General features: G+C 41.5%; 1 protein-coding gene across 2 annotated transcripts in view; it reads right to left on the bottom strand.

Annotated features, from left to right (window-relative positions):
- The window catches only part of SPTLC3 (serine palmitoyltransferase long chain base subunit 3), a 398,986-nt gene that overhangs the window by 267,752 nt on the left and 113,069 nt on the right, over positions 1–18,165 (bottom strand). The gene's annotated exons all lie outside the window — the stretch shown is intronic.

Here is an 18,165-nt window from a genome sequence, read left to right as displayed (position 1 = left end):
GAGCAGTGGTGACCGAGGCAGGGTCTGCATGCTGAGCTTTTGACCTGAATCATTTCTACGGTAACTGTGCAATATATTGTACTTTCTATTCTCAGGCTCGCGTTGGAAGCCAATTAAATTAAAAGGCTATTCATTTCACCATATTTGTTTCCAGGACGCTCAACTAGAAATGCAAACGATTCCTGTTCAGAGTTTCCTGCATCTGAGAAATTGATATTGCACTGTTAATTTGTGACAACAACATAAACCAATATGTGATGTCCGGTGGCTGAAAAGATACGTGCATAGGATGTACGCTGAACTGAAAGGACTCTGGTTAGTGACATCATAAAATTAAATCTTCCAAAGGGCAAGGCTTCAAGCCCTCAAGGTAGCTCTTAATTTTGGTTTAATCAGATTGCTCACCACTGTAACTTGTGCTTTTTCAAAGCCAGACACATCAATATTGTGATACATGGATTTGAAATATTGAACAGCTACAATCTCAGAAAGGCTTGGTGAAAAGAAAATCTTTAAAAGGTGGTCTGTAAGTACTTTTCTGCTTCAAGAAAGGCAAAGCAGAAGAAAAGAATATTTCCTACTAAAAATAAAGCAGGAATCATCATTAGTGCACCAATCTGAACAAGGAACATATTCTCAAATATGCTGCTTTGGTTTCCAGCTCTGTGAGAAATTAATGGTTCGATCAAATAATAGGAAAGAAGCAGGCCTGCAACATTATTCTATTGCCTGTATTTTTACTTCAAATTAAGCTTCTTGTACTGTTCCCCGTGTCCCTTAGAGCAACAGCAATTTCTGATCTGGAGGAATGACCTTCACAATGGAAGGAAGAGAGGAACACCATCCTGCGGGATGCAAAATCACAGCCTGCAACATGCCATTTGGAGATCTTTTTTGCAGGCTAGCAGCCACAAATTGAAACTTGCCTATCATCAATGGCAGATCAAATTTTAGAGCTTTTGTAATGGCCACGGTACTGAAAGCGTGTTGACAGAGTAGACGTGGGTATATAACAGAGGCAGCAGCTTTCATTACGGCTTATCTAGATGTGGCTGGCAGGATATAATAGACTGAACGATGTTGAAATGACAAAAATGTCTCCAGGCTTATGAAAAGCTGGAACACTATTTCTAGGAAAACCTGGCAGCTTAGACAAAATTGACAAACAACTTTTTCAGATAGGTGAAGTCATTCTGGACTAGAATCATTCATCTGCTGGAACTCCTAATCTTTCCACCAGGTGTGAGCTTGAAGGCAGTTCTCTGGGGTAGAAAATGAACTTCCTTCCCCCTCATACAGCTAAATTAGTTCTGTTCTCATCTCTCTCTGCCTGTCTGTAAATTCTCAGTCAGGTATTGAAGTACCAAAACCAGAAAAAGATACAATGAAAAATCTAAAGTAAAGAAAGGTTTCTTAAAATAGTTTGGAAGTAAAAGCAAATACATAAATTTCAGGAGGGTCACACGAGCTTCTCTACTTCACTATAATAACTGGAAAGCACTCAACAGGATGAAAAGCAACTGATTTTAAAATGACTGAAGGAGAGGCTCTTTTCAATAGTTCATTATTAGCCTGAGGGGTTTATGCCACAAAGAAATCGGGTCAGCAGCATAGTAGGCTTCCAAAAAAAGCATGAACAAAGAACATAACGTGCTGCAAAACTGAACATCTAGAGGGGGTTCCGTGAGTGTGAGTGCAGACGTATTGCATGCAACAGGTGGGACAGCAGAAAGCAAGCTCTAAACAAGAGCCAGAAACTGCGTTCAGGCACATTTTCCTATGGATTGACCACTGTGGAGTTTCTTAAATGGTCTTTGATGTGGCTGGGATGGACCCTGCTAAAAGAGAGCATGAATTAGAAAGTTCATAGATGTATCCAAAACGAGCTCTCAGTGTTGTGTATTCTTAGCTAACTAATTTCCTTGATTTGGGATAGAAAATTTAAGTTCTCCTTTTTCTTGTAATTTCCTCTGCAGGGTATTAAGCTTGAATTTGATGCAACAGTGATGATTGCTAATCTCCCCATTTTGCAATTTAGACAATGAGATCTCCAATAAGAAAGCATTGTCGTTAATAATAATATTTTTGCTTGATTCTCTAACTATAACAACCAGCTTCTAATAAAAACTCCAACCACTTTTCAAAGCTTTTATCTTTCTGGATAACATTTTCTAAATTAAGCCTTTTCCTGAACATGAAACAGGAAGAGTCTATGCTGGATTTTTTAGTTCTTCTTAAATTAAAATCTGTCTTAAAACCTAAATAGTATTTTCTGTGGTTAGGAAAAAAAGAAAAAAAAAAAGAAGAGACTTTAAGTGGGAACTCATTTCAGCAGTGTAATTGAGGCCAAGGATTTAGCCTGATTAGACTAGGTTTGGGGTTTTGTAGGAGCAACAACATTCAGAGTTACAAAATCTAATAAGAAAAAGTGCAATGAAAGGGAAAAAATATTTTCTTCATTTAAGGAATTAAGATAGAAATTAATTCCAGATAAGATTTGATTAGAACAGTTTACTTCATTTTTTGTTTTAATGAAGTGTTCTGCACAATCTCTTAGGGCATGCTGGCCCGCCCATGGCACGAGAAGACATAAAGTGCAAAAGATTATTCCTGTTAAAGTAACAGAAAATTCATTGATTTTACGTGCAGAAAAGTGCCTGCCCATTCTGATAATTGTGGCTATTGTCAGAGTACGTGCATGGCATCTGCTACCCTCATTACATTATTTTGACTTTGCACTTTTGTTAGCACAAAACCGTAAGTGCTTTTTGCTTGAGACTTTAATGAAAACAAAGAAAAAGATTCAATTTTCTCTGCAAATTTGAACATTTTATATGTAGCTCTTTCTCCAAAGAAAAAGCATTAGAAAGAAAGCAATTTTCGTTGAAGAATAGATCAATGGGAGCTTTTCCTGACACTCTTCACTAGAGTGGTTAACGTGCCCCAGTTGTGAACACACCCTTAACACACAGGACTAGCTAGCCTGGAGCAACACCCCTTGAAACCCACAGGCAAACCTATGCTTCTCTCCAGTTCCCTCAGCCTTCCAACTCTGTTCTTTCACCAGTGCGGAAGGGCTTGGAATTCACGGTGTAATAGGGTAATAGCAATGGTATCATTGCTATCCACATAATCTTAGGATATTTACAGGAACGCTTTCACCAGCTTCCGCTGCAACAAAACCAAACCCAGAAGAGGAGAACAACAATGAGAAACACACCTTGTAACCCCAGGGTTACAAGTTCCACCGAGAATGAGGTAGAGACTGGTTCTTGCCACATATCTGAGAGGTGCTCTATCACCTTTACATTTTTGGCATAAGCATAACTGCAAACCTCAGGAACCAAACTGTGGACGCGAGGCAGCAGTCAGGGGATGCAGTGCGCTCAGGAAGGCGAGAATGCAACATCCTTAAGGACCATCAGTATGAAGAACAAACAAGTTACAACGCAGTGAACTTGATTTCTGAAGGGCAATTGTTCCAGTGGATACTTTTCCCTTCCAAATCATCAACTACAAAAAAAAATGCTTTTCACTCACTGAATCATGGTACCTTTGTGTCTTTTAGGTGCAGTTTATTCACATAGAACATGCATGAGATGGTGCTGATACAGATAGTTCTCTCTGGGAGCAAATTCTGCAGGCTATTCCATCCAAAGAATCAGTCTTCAGTGACAAAGAAATAGAACACCTCTAAAATCAAGCCTGCCTGCTTGCAAGGACAGTTAAGGAGAACAAAAAATAAAAAAACAAAAAAATAAAGGACAGACTTGCACTTTCAATTAAGGTTTATCAAAATAAAAATCTCTGCTACAGAAAACGAAAGCTTCTAAGATATGGGCCTTCTTATTTACAGTTATGGTGCTTTCCTAGAAACATTATTGAGAGAAAAGGGGCATCACTGTAGAAAAGATCATTTTGTTAGTTCACTTATACAATTGCTGAAGGTTTAAGCCACAAGAACTAGATGTGTTCTGGTTTGAAATGTCAAATATGAAGCTCTTCGATATTCAGAGCTTAGGAACTGAGTCAAAAAAAAGTTTCAAAATTGAAGGATATTTTGGCCAATCTTTCAAGTCTCTCTCAAGTAAACCTAAGTGAATTAAATAAAATTTTTCATGACTGATTAGAGTATACATTTGACCATTAGCTATGTCTCACAGTCTGCTACCTACCAGCTGGAACATTTATGAGACCTTTTATAACTTAGTTACAGCTATCTTGTGGGACAGTTTAATCATATGAAATCTTATAATGCAGATGCACAAGTAAAAGCAATACCAGCTGCTGGCTTGCGTCCTTGTCATGTTGCTTTCTCTTTACTGCTCCCCATGCCATGCTGCACATCCCCAATGCAAGGAGACTGCCTCAGGAATTATGCTATCTGCAGGGGCAGGCTGACCTGTTGCCTGACATGCAAGATGCAGAGCGTGTGAAGAAGCAGTAGAAATGCAGGATTTCATGGGGCAAGGTGTCACAGGAGGTGTACTGTGCAAAGAGATTGATAATAAAGAGAGTGTTGGATAAGTTAACACTGAGTGGACAACACCCACCTACCCAACTGTTTGAAATTATTCTCTTCCTCAGAGAAGGATCCTGTGAAGCTCCAGCACAGGGTTCCCCTCTCTAGCCAAGGAGCAGAACAAGCCTTGTTTAAATTAAGCGCTTGGGTTTTCAGGATAAAATGGCTTAATGCCATCTTTGTCATTGCAAGTACAGCAAAACAATGGAAGACAAAGCATTGGAACAGAGAAGGTGACACAGCTCATCAACAGACAGCACCTCTGGCTATGCAACACACTCACAACTGTAGCACATTTGGATGGCACAATCTGTTTTTATAACCTTTTCTTGCTGGACTGTATTTCATTCCTTTCTTTGTCTTACCTCCCACTTCTCTGCCAGAGGTGGTACAGAAAATATGCAACAGCAGCAATGGGAAGGAGAGCAGAGAGGTATCAAATTATACCACCAACTTTGTGGCTAAGCAGAGCAGCATCTCCTCAGAATTAACAATCTTTGAAAGGTTTCCATGTGTTTGATGCTGACTGTGTAAGTGTGCGCTAATCAGCTTCATATTATGATCAGGATATTAGAACATAACTTTGCTAAGCAAATGGATGAGAAGATCTGCAAATACTCAGCGGTGAGAATAAAACATAGCTTACTAGGAAAGAATCGGATTCCCATCAATGCTGATAGCATAGCCTGTGGAGGGAAGGAGCACTCACAGTGGGACCACTGAGGGCATGTGCTGATGGGATATCTCCTTCATATCCAAGCTATCTTCCATTTCTCTCTCTCAAAAAACAAAACATAACAAAAATAAACACACCACAAAACATTACCTATGCTGCAAAATGGATGCTGCCTAGATTAAGCCCCGTTCCTGTGACTGATGAGATTTCCCACTTGAGAGCTCCTGGAATGAACTCTACAAGTAGGTATCTCCTGGGCGAGCAAGGTGCCACACAACAGCAATTCACTGTGCTTCAGTCCTGGTATGCCAAAGTCTCACCAATCAGTCCTCTCCAAGCCTAAGAACTTTTGTGCCACTAGATCTCTGGATTCTTTCAGGAAACCCCATAGCACAGCTCACCGCACTACAGATGCGCAGCCACATGACTGGGTGCACACAGTGTGCGTGCTGGACTCTGTAAACAGCAGCAGCTACATGCAGCTTGCCTTAGACATGCACACCTCACATGACAGAGTCTATGACAATATTTTAAGCCTCACCTTTCTTCCTGCTCTCTACTCATTCCCTTTCTTTGGTATATCCTGGAGGACTCCGCATATGAAACAGCAGGTGTGGAGGTAACTAACAAGATATTCTACAATACTTGATTGCAATGGAGATGGCAAGCCAAATGACCAAATCTCCAAATCTCCAAACTTCTGTTTCTCAGCATCCAGCTTGAAAGATCATTTTATTTATAGCTAGAAAAATTACCTGCAGCAGTACTGCTGGGAAACTAAAGCTTACAGTAACTTCAGTTCCCTTTCAGCTTCTCTACAATGAACATTCCCCTTGGAAATCCAGACAGCAGATACACTGTCTTTACATTACACATTCAACAGATAATCAAAATGAGGTATTATGGGTACTGACTCTCTTGTTTATTTATTTATTTATTTATTTATTTTTCCATTGCTCCCTTCACATTCCAATATACAATTGTGGAGCATGAAATACGGACACCATTACTGAGATCTATTCTTTTTAAAACCTGACAGAGCACTGGAGGTTAGTAAGTGAACTGTGCAAGGGTAGGTCACGTTTTTAAACAAAGAAAAACATGAGGGGAAAAAAACAACAGGCCTACAGTGAATTAATGATTTCGGTTTCATAGCTGACAATCAATTTTCATCGTTTCAAGCATGAAAGATTTTGCAGTGGCTGCATAAAACTTCAGTGCTACAAACATTTGATGTTCTGTCAAGCAGCTTGGCTTTCTGTCATACACACTGCAGCCACAAATCTCTACCTTGCAGACCTGGGTGATGATTATGAAGATTATTCAAAAAGTTGAGCTTTAAAGAGTTATTAACAGTACCTTTGCATTTCAGCAACACACAAATAAGCAATTGTGCTGTTCACAAAAAGCCTGATTTTCTTACTTTACGTGCTGCTCATTTTTCTCTGCCTTTACTTGATCTCTCTGGCTGGGCATTTTCACCTCAAATTCCAAGTAACCACACTGCCATGAGTGTCACCCACTAAGTGAAAGCACTGAAACAGACCAAAAAAGAGCATTTGCAATCATCTTGCGAGATGCAAACATGGGTTCAGAAGCTGAGCAGAGCACATGGCTTTCAGAAAGGCCAGTTGTGCTACATGGAGTGTGAACACTGCACAAGAATGCTACATGCCAAGACAGAATTGAATGGTTTCCCTCCCCATCCTCCCCCAAAAAATAAATTCAGCTTTATGAATGAATCTTCTATTTTCCTACCACAAAAAACCCACAAAGCTAAGCTCTCTGAACTGAGGACGTTTTGCTCTGTCTTGAGCCCAAGGGGCTGTCCAGAGAAGCAGGTCACATGTGGATACCATCTTAAATTAACCAGGTAAAATACAACTGATTTGTTGAAATACAAGTTGAAAGCTTCTAAAGTTGCCACTAAAATTCAAATTTTGTCCTGTAAAGTCTTTCACCTAAACAATGTGTTCTCATTTATTTTTTATTTTGCCTTGCACTTTTACTCTATCAACAGCATCTGCAGATCACTACATTCTGCACTTTGCTGTGACACTGGCTTTGTGGATGGAGGTAGCGTAGACATTTTGAGCATGTGCTCTCCTAACTCCCAGTGCAGTTCTTGGGATGCAAGTGTCTGAGATTTTAGTCTCATGACCACAAGTGATTTTTATCATCCAAATGTGCTTCAGGTGCAAGATGGGGCTAACAGAACTTCTCCAAGCAATTAATCCACCCAAGGGTACACCAGGAGGGCAGGTTAAAGAACACCTGTGTCTTCCTCACAGCCTTGGAAGTGAATACTAAAGAGCATTACTAAGACCTTAAAATTGGATAGTGATGCTTAGGCTCCACCGCAAACATTTTAAGAGAAATTGCCTTTTTTGAATAAGCTCTAATATAATCTAGAAACGGTAAATCATTTTAATGAAGGGATGGGAGGGATTTACCTCTCTCCCATTCTCACTCTCATGAGTGAGAATCATAATAAGTCAGTGCAATAGGCTTAGTTATCAGGTTACACGTACGAAACACTCAACCTGCAAATCTTGTGCAGACAAATAGGTATTTAGAGCCCCAAAACTTGAGTTCACACAAGAGAAATATATGGTAGGACTGGATAGTACCTCTAATTTAAATGCTCTTAAGATTTAAGCGACTTCTCCAAAGGCTAGACAAAGATTAAAGTTCAAATCAAACAAACTTTGCTCATCTTACACCTTCAGAAGTCAGCGAGACTACAGATGCACCTTTTGTGTGATTCGCTTTTTGTGAGCTAGTGCTCTCCTTTCTCCACTGTTTAATTAACAAATACCCAAATGAACTCCTCAGGATAAAGCTACAACCTAAAAATTATTCACAGAAAAGAGATGCTGAATAATATCTGACACACAAAAACCCATTTGTAGATAATTCCCAATCAGCAATATTCATTGACTAAATGAGACGTGGTTAATTATTCACCCTGTCTTTCACCACACAACTCCCCTCTGCCCTCAGCCTCAACAAATTCCTAAAAGGATCAGAATGCTGATCACAGCCCAAGCCTTTCAGCTTTACATCTGCTGTTCAGTTTCTTCCCTCTGATTCTTTAGTAAGCAAACCCTTCTGGTTCAGCAATTTGGCAAACCAGTGATTCTTTTTCTTGCAATTATATAACTGCTGCAAGGCATTCAGTCATCAGGAATGCCATCCAGGAGATTCACAGCTGTAGAAATGCATAAACAGCCATTGTTCCCTACCATAGGAATTTTATTGGCTATGCAGCCTATAGATCTGACCACTTTGATTTATTGGAGTGAGAAGCAGCGAGAAAACACTGTCAGGCTTTGGGAGCAGCTGAGATATTAGACTGCTTCATTCATGTACATCACACTCGTGAAAAGCACAGGAATCTGGTAGGCTATAAATCAGAAGATTCTGGAGGTGTGGGGTGGGAGGGGGAATCATGAGTGTAAACTTAGCTTGTGATTAGCGTTAAGTCCTGAGAAACATTAAACAAATTCTGGCTGCCTCAGGACTCACACCTTCCTTTTCCCCCTGATCCTTTATTTATAACTTTCCTGCAGAAGCAGACCCACACTCCTCCCATTCCTGGCTTATAGCCACACAGGCCAATAGTACCTGCTGCATTGCTGAGCTCTTTTTGCTACGTGTCTTCCTTTGAAATCACTTATTGAGGCTTTAGACCTGACATATTTTTAATGCTGCTGGGAAGGCCTTACACACAAAGGGTGGTGCTCTGGCTAATGAGGCCTTCCATCCCTCTACGCTGCTCTCTGTCCCTCCCCCTCTCACTGCTTCTGCAGTCTCACTTTCGGAGGGATCTCCTCCAGTCAAGAGAACAGTCTCTCTTTTCCCACCCTATTTGCATAGTTCCTGGTTTATGCTATCAACATGACAACTTTCTAACTACTAAAGGGTAAACTGCTGCCACAAAGTTCATGCAGATTTCTAAGCCTGAAGCAGCTATCAGTCATTTGGATCAGTTTGCATTAGATTCCACAGTTGAAGGCTTTGTGGACCATTCTGAACTAGCCCCCTAATTTACAACACATCCAATGGAATCATTATGGAGTATAAGATTCTGCACAATATTAGGTATCCTCCTCACATCTAATTTCACATGTAGGTGATCTTCCTCTGCACTGATTCACTGCACTCAGCCTGAGAAGAGCCTGCTCCCAGTTTTGCTCACACACATCACGCAAGCACGTTGCTCCTGAAACCCCCTGCTGTCCCCTCCTCACATCAGATGCAAAGGCTTTCCCTACAGCTTACCAGCACCCAGCAGTGAATCCAGCTGGTCCTCCTGCAGCGACAGTGAATGCTGATGTCAACCAGAGGAACCATACTAAAGTCAGGGTTTACAGGCAGGATGCTCTGCTACACCAGCTGCTTACCATAAACTTCCACAGCAAGGCAGGCTTTAAAGAGAAAAACAAACAATATCTGTGTCAGTAAAACACTTTTTCACCTCATTTCTTTCTGATGTGATTTAAAGGTCGCTCCAGTAAGTACCGTGGAAGTTTAATCCTGACGCTTTTCAACTACAAAAACATACAAGCACCATCATTCCAGACGTACCGTTAGCTCTTCAGACAAGAGCATGTGGTCCGTTTAAGGGACGTCCCAGGGCTCACTGCGGAGCTGATGAGGGCAGAGAGGACAGGTGAGCCTGTGAGCTGCGAGAAGCAGCTGAGCGCAGCCCTTAGCCAACCGCTTTGCAGCTCGCTCTGCGAGGCAGCTCTCTTTTGTGTGGTAAATAGGCGTATTTGCTCTTCTATTCTCATGTCTGGTTCCTAATGCTCTCAGCGTATCTTAAGCACACAAGCAACCAGCTTCTGCCCTTGGATACCAACCCAGCTCTCCTTAACTTCACTAGCCCTCAAGTGGCCTATCCGAGGAAAGAATTTAGGAATGTATTTACACTACGTGCTAGTCGTTGAAACAGCCACCAGCTCCTGTTTCATGAGCAAAGACACACATTCCAGGTCGTTACATAAACTGACTTTAAGACTGCATTTGCAGAAGCCATTAACTTAGCTGCAGCCCTCACCTCACCCTTCAGAGGAGGAACAGGAACAGTGCCCAGCTCTGCTCTCCTGCAGAGGAGCCGGTACCGAACAGAAGAAACACCGCACATCTCACCGCTTGGTCCCTAGTGGGAACTCGACCTAAATTCTGTGGCACGCCGGGAAAACCAATTTGAGATCTTGCAGCTGATTCAGCTAAAGGGAAAAGGCAGGTGCCTTGCTGAGGCTCACACCGCGCTTCTTAATCAGGGCCACTCCCAGGGCTGTCTCAGATGTACTGTGCCTCTTTTCTGTTTTTAAAAAGAGGGTTAATACTTCTCCCAGGTGATGATGAGATGAAAAACGCTCAAAGATTAAACATAGCCCGTGAAAAACTTCACAAGTTTAATTTGGGATAAACTGGCAGTAACTTTGAAATTCCTAAGGCAACTCAGTTCACTGTTTTTAGTGCTGTTTTGAAATGTTAACGTCTACACTGCTACTACCGTTTGGTTTGCAAATTCACAGCTGTTGAGCAGAAACCATTAGGGGAAGGGGGAGAAGCTGGAGTTTTTGTAGGAAACGATCAGGAGCAAATTAATTCATGTTGGTTATGAATTTTGCATTAGTAGATTTCAGTACAAATCCAATTGCAGTAAACAGTTTATATTCCCCCTCTGGCTATTGTTTAGAGCTATCTTCAGATGCATATTGACCTCCCTGGATTGCTTTACAGACTGCTCACATTGCAGAGATTTTCGTTGCAGCTGATACCCCACGGCTGGTATCTCCATGCAAAAAGAAGCTGATGCTGTGCAGAGCTCTGGTAAACCAGCTCACGGAACCGTGCTGATTGATAGCTGATGTCTCATTTGTAACTGAAAAGTGGAAAAATTGCTATCAGAAGAACAGTTCTGGGGTGAAGGTGGAGTCAGCTGTAAGCTCCATCACAGATTCAGACATCAGCTATGAAATTTCCCCACGCAGGAAAACGGCCAATAATTGGCACCTGCTGCCATCACCCAGCCACCACAAATCACTGCCTGCTCAGCGGTGCCAGCAAGTTGACCATACAGCAATGCTATACACGAAATCAGCACAACATCACAAGCAGAAATTAAAAGATATGAAACCCAGATCATTTACATAACCCACTTCCAGTGCAGCTCCAGAAACATTTTATGAGTGCAGCCAAGGGTGCAGTAAATTGTACCAGGGGAGATCATAGGATCATTAAGATTGAAAAAGACCACTAAGATCACCATGCCCACTAATGTCCCTCAGTGCCACATCTCCACCTTTCTTGAGCACCTCCATGGATGGTGACTCCACCACCTCCCTAAGCAGCCTGGGTATATGGGACATGAGAACATCCCTAATATGTGGAGAATGTCTGGAAAATAAGCCACTTGCAATGGCTTTTCCCTCAGATGGTTGTCACTGACATCATCCTCACTTGCGGCCATCAAAAAGCAATTAAGGACAGCCTTTAGCCTAGCATTAATCATCTTAAAATAAAAATAGCCCAAAGGACCTCTTCATGACTTCCACTCTTCAGGGCTGCATGTGGGTTATTAATAGCCAATAATTTTTTTTTTCCAGAAATTCTTTGCTATTTCCAATATCCTTTGTACTTCTGGTTGCTGGCTTACTGAAGACCTCTTCTTGCCAGAGCTTTTAATGGTGTGCAGACACACAAGTAGTTATTCATGCCAACTTTCATTTGACGCTTTTCCTCAAGATTAAATGGGCTACTGGCAGAGACAGACAACTCACTAGCTTCAAAGCTTCCTAACTTGGCTAAAAAGAAACAAATTGCTTCCCCAGTGAATCTTCTCAAGAGAGCAATGCAGGATAAACCTGTAATATTTGCATTAATTCATCTTTAAACATAAACCTGAATAGATTCCATTTCTTCAATATATTTTCACATGATTTAAATGGACTTATTTTAACAGACAGTAACATATTTACTTTGGGGATATTTTGCATTTCTATTTACCTTTTGGCTGGTAGTTCATTTATAATGGAAAAGGTGATGTAACTAGAGCAGTTGAAACTTACACAGGTTTTAGAAAGGATTTACATCTGAGGCCACTTTCAGATTTTCAGTAGCGCTACTTTTTCTCAGTTTAGTGACATTTAAGAGAACCTTTCAGTCTCACAGAGCACTTGCAGTCTGGGCTGCCTGAGGAAAAGTGGGGCTTCACTGCTCTTGGCCTGATTCCTGCTGCCTACAGGGCAGTTTTGATCACTAGATATCAAAGTGCTTTGCAGAGATGCTCAACTTCCTCCCATTTTTCTGGTGGGGGGAAATAAAGACATGGAGTGAAGGGAATAGCAGTGGAAGAAGGGCTGATTTTTCTTCTTTGCTCACAACAAATGATATAGATCACAGAGTGCTTGCTGCTTCTCTCTTCACCATCTGTGTCAAAGTACTTTGAGACAACTATTAGGGTAGCCCTGGGTAACTGACTCTTGTTTTAGGATTTCCAGTTATCTGTCCTCTCTGCTGCTGGAGGACCTCTCCGCCAACACAGAGATAAATGGGGACTATGTACCATCCCACATCCAGTCTACATATTTTAGTGTAACCTGACAATGAAAGTGGACTTCAATAAAATGCCCTTCCTGGCAGGATCTGCAGCGTGACTCAATTCTGGATGCAAGAGTGTACACGTATGCAAACATCTAAGACCCATACAAATTAAAAAATACATATTTTCTGAGCCTCAGCCACCAACTGCCTTTCATTGCCAAGATCTTCCTGGCTCTAGGCACTCTCTCACAGGATTGCCATCGTGAGATAACAGGGCTGTTGTGCTGCTTTCACTGCTGACCTAACCCACAGCAGCAACACAGAGTCACACAGTGCCAGCAATGACATCCTATTGCCTGAACAGCTGCATCTCTCCCAGCCTTTGTTTTTTCTTTCAATTAGTTTCTAGAAATCAGCAAGCACAGAGAAACCAGACTCACAGGCTATTATTTGGGAACAGTATCTGTGCAAAGATTCTCATAATGCAGACATGAGGCTCTGCATTTTCTAATGAAATTCACAGCTGAATGTTGTGAAGTGCTGGTGGGGGGAAAAATCCTCTGTCAGTAGATAAACACTTTTGAGTTCTTTACTGTATTTACTTTTTAGTCACTCCAGTTTCTAGCATGTACAAATGTTTCCTATATTAACAGGGGAAGACTGATTTTGTGGTCAGCGCACGCGAAACAGGACATCAATTTAACTGGGCCATTTGGGGTTAGCACAAAATGACAGACCAGCAGGAAGCACTTGAAAGCTTCCCCATCAGCAATCAAAGCCCTGCAATTTTGAGTTTTTTCCTCCAATCACATAGTGTATTGATGAGAAACTAGTTCTGATAATGACCTTTGAAAGACCCCATTCTGGCCTTCTGAGAGTAATTTGTTTCTCTAACCATGGTGTCTTAATGGCAGCTCAGCAAAAGCACCTCACCTACACAGCCATTTCAGCAGCACAACAAAGGTAGATATCTTTTCACTTAACTTGGCTGATTTTTTTCATTTGACTTGTCCTGATGTTTGCCTATGTGAGAATTTCTTTTTCTGTGAACATCTTCTTTTCCCCTACCTGTCTGTCCCAGCTCAATGAAATTATGGATAGGGGATCTTTACTAATCCATCAGCCCTATTGTAACCAAACGTGCTAGATCCTTTCTGTGTTGCATAGTTCTAAGTTTCAATCTGTGACGATGCTCCCCTACATGAAGTCACTAGCCACAGTTCAATTAATTTCACTTTTTTTTTTTTTTTTTTTTTTTTTTAAATAGTGCTGACAAGAAACTTTCCTTTTTCTTATAAAAGCAGATGCAGAACACTGAATGCCAACTTTCTTAGGTGAACAAGAGTAGGTGCTTGCTCTCAGCACTGCTGATGCTGGGAGTCATTTCATTACCTGAAAATCACCTTCAACTGGTGACCACAAACCTGCCAGTGCAGATTGCATTACTCAAAATTTCTAGGCAAGAATCACCACAGCACAGCACAGCACACTATCTTTCAGCTGATTTTACAAATCACAATCCTCCTTTAGTGCTCTTTCAGTTTTAAGCCTCTGGTTTTTCCCAGTGCTCCCAACCCCGGTTGGTACCCATGATCTCTGAGTGCTCAGGGCAAAGGGTCCCTGGGCCCTCAGATCTGATACAGGCTGCCAGGCTGAGTGAATCAGTGCGTATCACAGGGGTTAATGCTACCTTCCACATCTCACTCCTGGACAAACAATGAGGAAAGCTGCATCTATGGCAGTGTTTGAGCTTTCACATTTGGCTCTGTTGGAGTATTCTGCCTGTAAATGGTAACAAAAATGGCTGTCATGAGCTGGAAGGAACCCCACATTTTAAACATCTCATGCTGCACTTCCATGATTTTTAAAGCTGATAATAGCAGCTCCAAAATACCATGAAAAGCTGACCCAGTATGAACTCACTCTGTCAGTTTATATTTCCTCCAGACAGTAGCAGTCTTCATACCACTCCTGGGATCATCCATCCCCCACAGCTGGCAGAAAGGTGATATGGACTACAGAACTCACAGTGGCCATCCCATGTGCCCCAGCAAATCCAAAAGAAAGGAAGCATGTTAAGCCCACACCCAATTCATATCAAATAGGCATGAGTAGTTGGTAACACAGGTCCTTGCTTCTGCTGTCCTTGGAAACAGTGCAAGTGTAGAGAAAGCATCACCTCAAACATGTATCTGGGGACTCCTGCTCTCTGTCAGCCCTTTGTCATCTTATTAGGAGCCAACAAAGACTATATGGAGTGAAATGTAGGAGAGTGATACAAAATGTTCAGGTTATATTTGATAATTACATTGAAGCATGGTCAGCCAGCTTGCTCACACCCCAGCACTGAGGAGGAAAAACAGCGTATGTGGCATGTATTGTAAGGAAACAACTCTACAAAGCACAGAGGAAATAAAGGTAGACCATTTATATAGCCTCCACTCTAAGGCAGCAAAACAATTCCTTTATAATGCCTAGGAAGGCCTCAAGCATAAGCAACTTATTGGAATCATTTAAATAGTTGCTATGACTGTATACCTGGTCTTATGGACTCCCGTGATCCTTGAATAGCTCTCCCACAGCCAGTTTATTATCTATCGTGTGTGTGATGAAGGCTCTTTTTTTCTGATTACTTTTCCTCATATTTCAGATCTCTGACCTTCATTTCTGTCCCCTCTGCATCACTTCTCCCTGAGCACTAATGAGGTCTGATGTGAGTATCACTAGCAGCATGCCCTGCTGGGTAAGAAGAGAACATGTCACACCTTAGCTGAAGAATGCAAGCAAAGGGCAATATCCTTATGTCTGCGAATGCCTTTATATTGTGCTCTCCCCATGCTCTGCCATTTCTGCAGAATTTAGTATTTCTAAGCTAAATACCAGTTGGTTTCTTTATTCACTTTTATTCTATCATGCTACAAAAACAAACTGAACGCGTCAAATCCCAGCTCTGTGTGAATTTATCATATTGCATGGTATCTTGCTCAGAACAAGACATAAGAAAGCAGATTATTTCCACACGTGCTTCTAGTGTATCTGTGAGTCCTGCCTCACACCACCTCCCCTGAGTCCCCTGAGGCTGCTGACTTTGTAAAAGACAGATAAATAAATTAGTCTATAATCCTTATATCCTTAAAAAAAAAAAAAAAAAGAATTAATGTTGCTTCTCCCTTGAAAGAACCACCAATAAGTAGAAAGTGAGACTACGGAACACTGAAATACATACACATATATCAGCTCATGTGAAACAGCCCTGCACCCAGGACTTTCCACTGCTGCCTTCACATGCAGCAGTCTCCCATGGCAGTTTATGCCTTTCAGTTCTGCATGGCTGCTGAATTGTTGGACATGATGTTCAGCACATGGGTGCTGCCAACATGAGTCAACACCAGGTGTTTCCTCCAGTAGAACTGAAACCCTTCCTCTGTACTTATCCACAGCATGATCTCCCAGGAAATCCCTTGATTGTTGTTAGACTGGAAACAGCCAGGGCTACTCCTGAAACACTGCTGTTCCCCAAGCAGCACATAACTTGACCGTGTGCAAAGCTTAAAAATGAAATCTAGAAAATTGCATCTGCCAGCATGTGTTCAAATGTAAGTTCCATTGGAGAGGGATGGAGGATTCCCAAAGGACAACTATCTTATCTTTGTCTATAGAAAACAAGTAGAAAGTTAATTTAAAAATGCTATAATTAAGGGCTTAATATAAATGCATTTCTGATGCTATCCACAAATTCATCAGAGTTCAAGAAGCTCTTTCAAAATAAGTGCCTGCAAGCAAAATAGCTGGTTTTGTTCTTCCTTTCTTCTGAAGAGTTGATGAGCCATTTACACACACCTTCTCGTCTTAACAATACTCCAGCCATATTACGTATCTTACGTGCTACAGATTTCAAATGCAAATTGTAAAACGTCTATATAAAGCCTCATACAGATTTACTGTTCTTCCTACAGAGTCATGGCTAAAGACAAAGCATTTCCTTAGTAGCAGGAAGGCTTTGGCAAGAAAGTATAAAATCTCCCAATGAGTAGGATTTTTTTGTAAAACTTATTAGAAATATTTCTACTTCTATTTCAGATAATCAGATTATGGTGTAATTTGAAAATTATTTTCCCTTTCTTGTACAGTTGTGTCGTGTTTTCAGAACGATCACTCAATTTGAATACTGCAAGTAAAAATCCTGGCTTTATCAGGGTCACCAGGGCAATTCTGACCAATTTCATTTACGCCAACACCTCACTTTGTGAGGAAGTCTTAGGGGGAAAATAAATTCAGACCTGTGGAAATGGAACAGCATGCCAAAAAGCCTTCTTGTAATTTTATTTTGAACACAGTCACACTGCCGTGTTTGAAAAAGCAACTCCTTTCATTGCCTTCAGGAAATCAGCAGGTATTCCTCCTCTCACTGATTGCCTGTAAGTGTGTGGTAGAAAAGGCTGGCTTAAAAACCACTGCTTTTCAGTGCCCAGATACCAGTGAGATAGGCTGAAGTCCCCATCTCACTCCTGTGCCACGAACTGGCTCCCTGAGTCTGGGGTGTCCAACAAGACCCTCCCTGTTTACAGGTCCCAACTGGCCTCCCTAAGGAGATATGGGCTTGCTGAGGGCAGTGGTACAAGATCTCCTGCCCTCTGAAACGCAAGAAATCCTGGGTTCCTAGAACAGATTGCTAAGCATTCACAAGGAGTCTGTTGCAGGTAGGCCTTCCCCTTCATAGGGAAAGTGATAGCAGTGGCTATCAGCTTCTCAAGAGCTTTCAACTAAATGACAGCAAAAAGCCTCATTTAATGGGATTTCAGCTGTGACAATCACTGACTTTTGCTTTTGGGCTCCTCTTCCTCCCAAATCCAGAAACATCCCAGCAGTGTTTTCCAGACCTTTTTAAACTCTCCTCTTTCTTGTGCAAATACAGACTACTTTCTCTGCATCAGTGGACACAGTGCAAGAGACCAACACAGTTTTATCTCACACTAATTTCCAAAGCAAGTGTCCTGGCACTTCTTCTACATCTCAGTCAGAAATAAAGAATATCCCTTTGGATGAAATAGGTGCTGACTGCAGCCCGAGTTTCTTGGATATAAAGGTAAGAACTAAGTGGAGAAATGAAGAATGGCCTATATCCTTCCACAACATAACTCAACTGCTGTAGATGTGGTCCTGCACCAAATCACACTGCTATCTTCCCCACAATTAAGAGTTGGTATCATTAGTACAGAACAGAATGAACAATTCCTATTTGAGGTTCCTTCAAAATTAATGGGAAGCACTGGACACCAAAGGGAATTTGGATCAAGTATACAGCAGTATATTACTAAGTACAGCAGCAAGAATTTTAGAAGAAACTTACCAAAGCTATAATCTTGATGCCTGTAAACACGCTTTAATCAGAATTCTGGATAAAGCCTGA

This window comes from Lagopus muta, chromosome 2 (genome assembly GCF_023343835.1).
Source record: "Lagopus muta isolate bLagMut1 chromosome 2, bLagMut1 primary, whole genome shotgun sequence".
In the NCBI taxonomy this organism is placed as follows: Eukaryota; Metazoa; Chordata; class Aves; order Galliformes; family Phasianidae; genus Lagopus; species Lagopus muta.
This window is presented reverse-complemented; position numbering and strand designations above follow the sequence as displayed.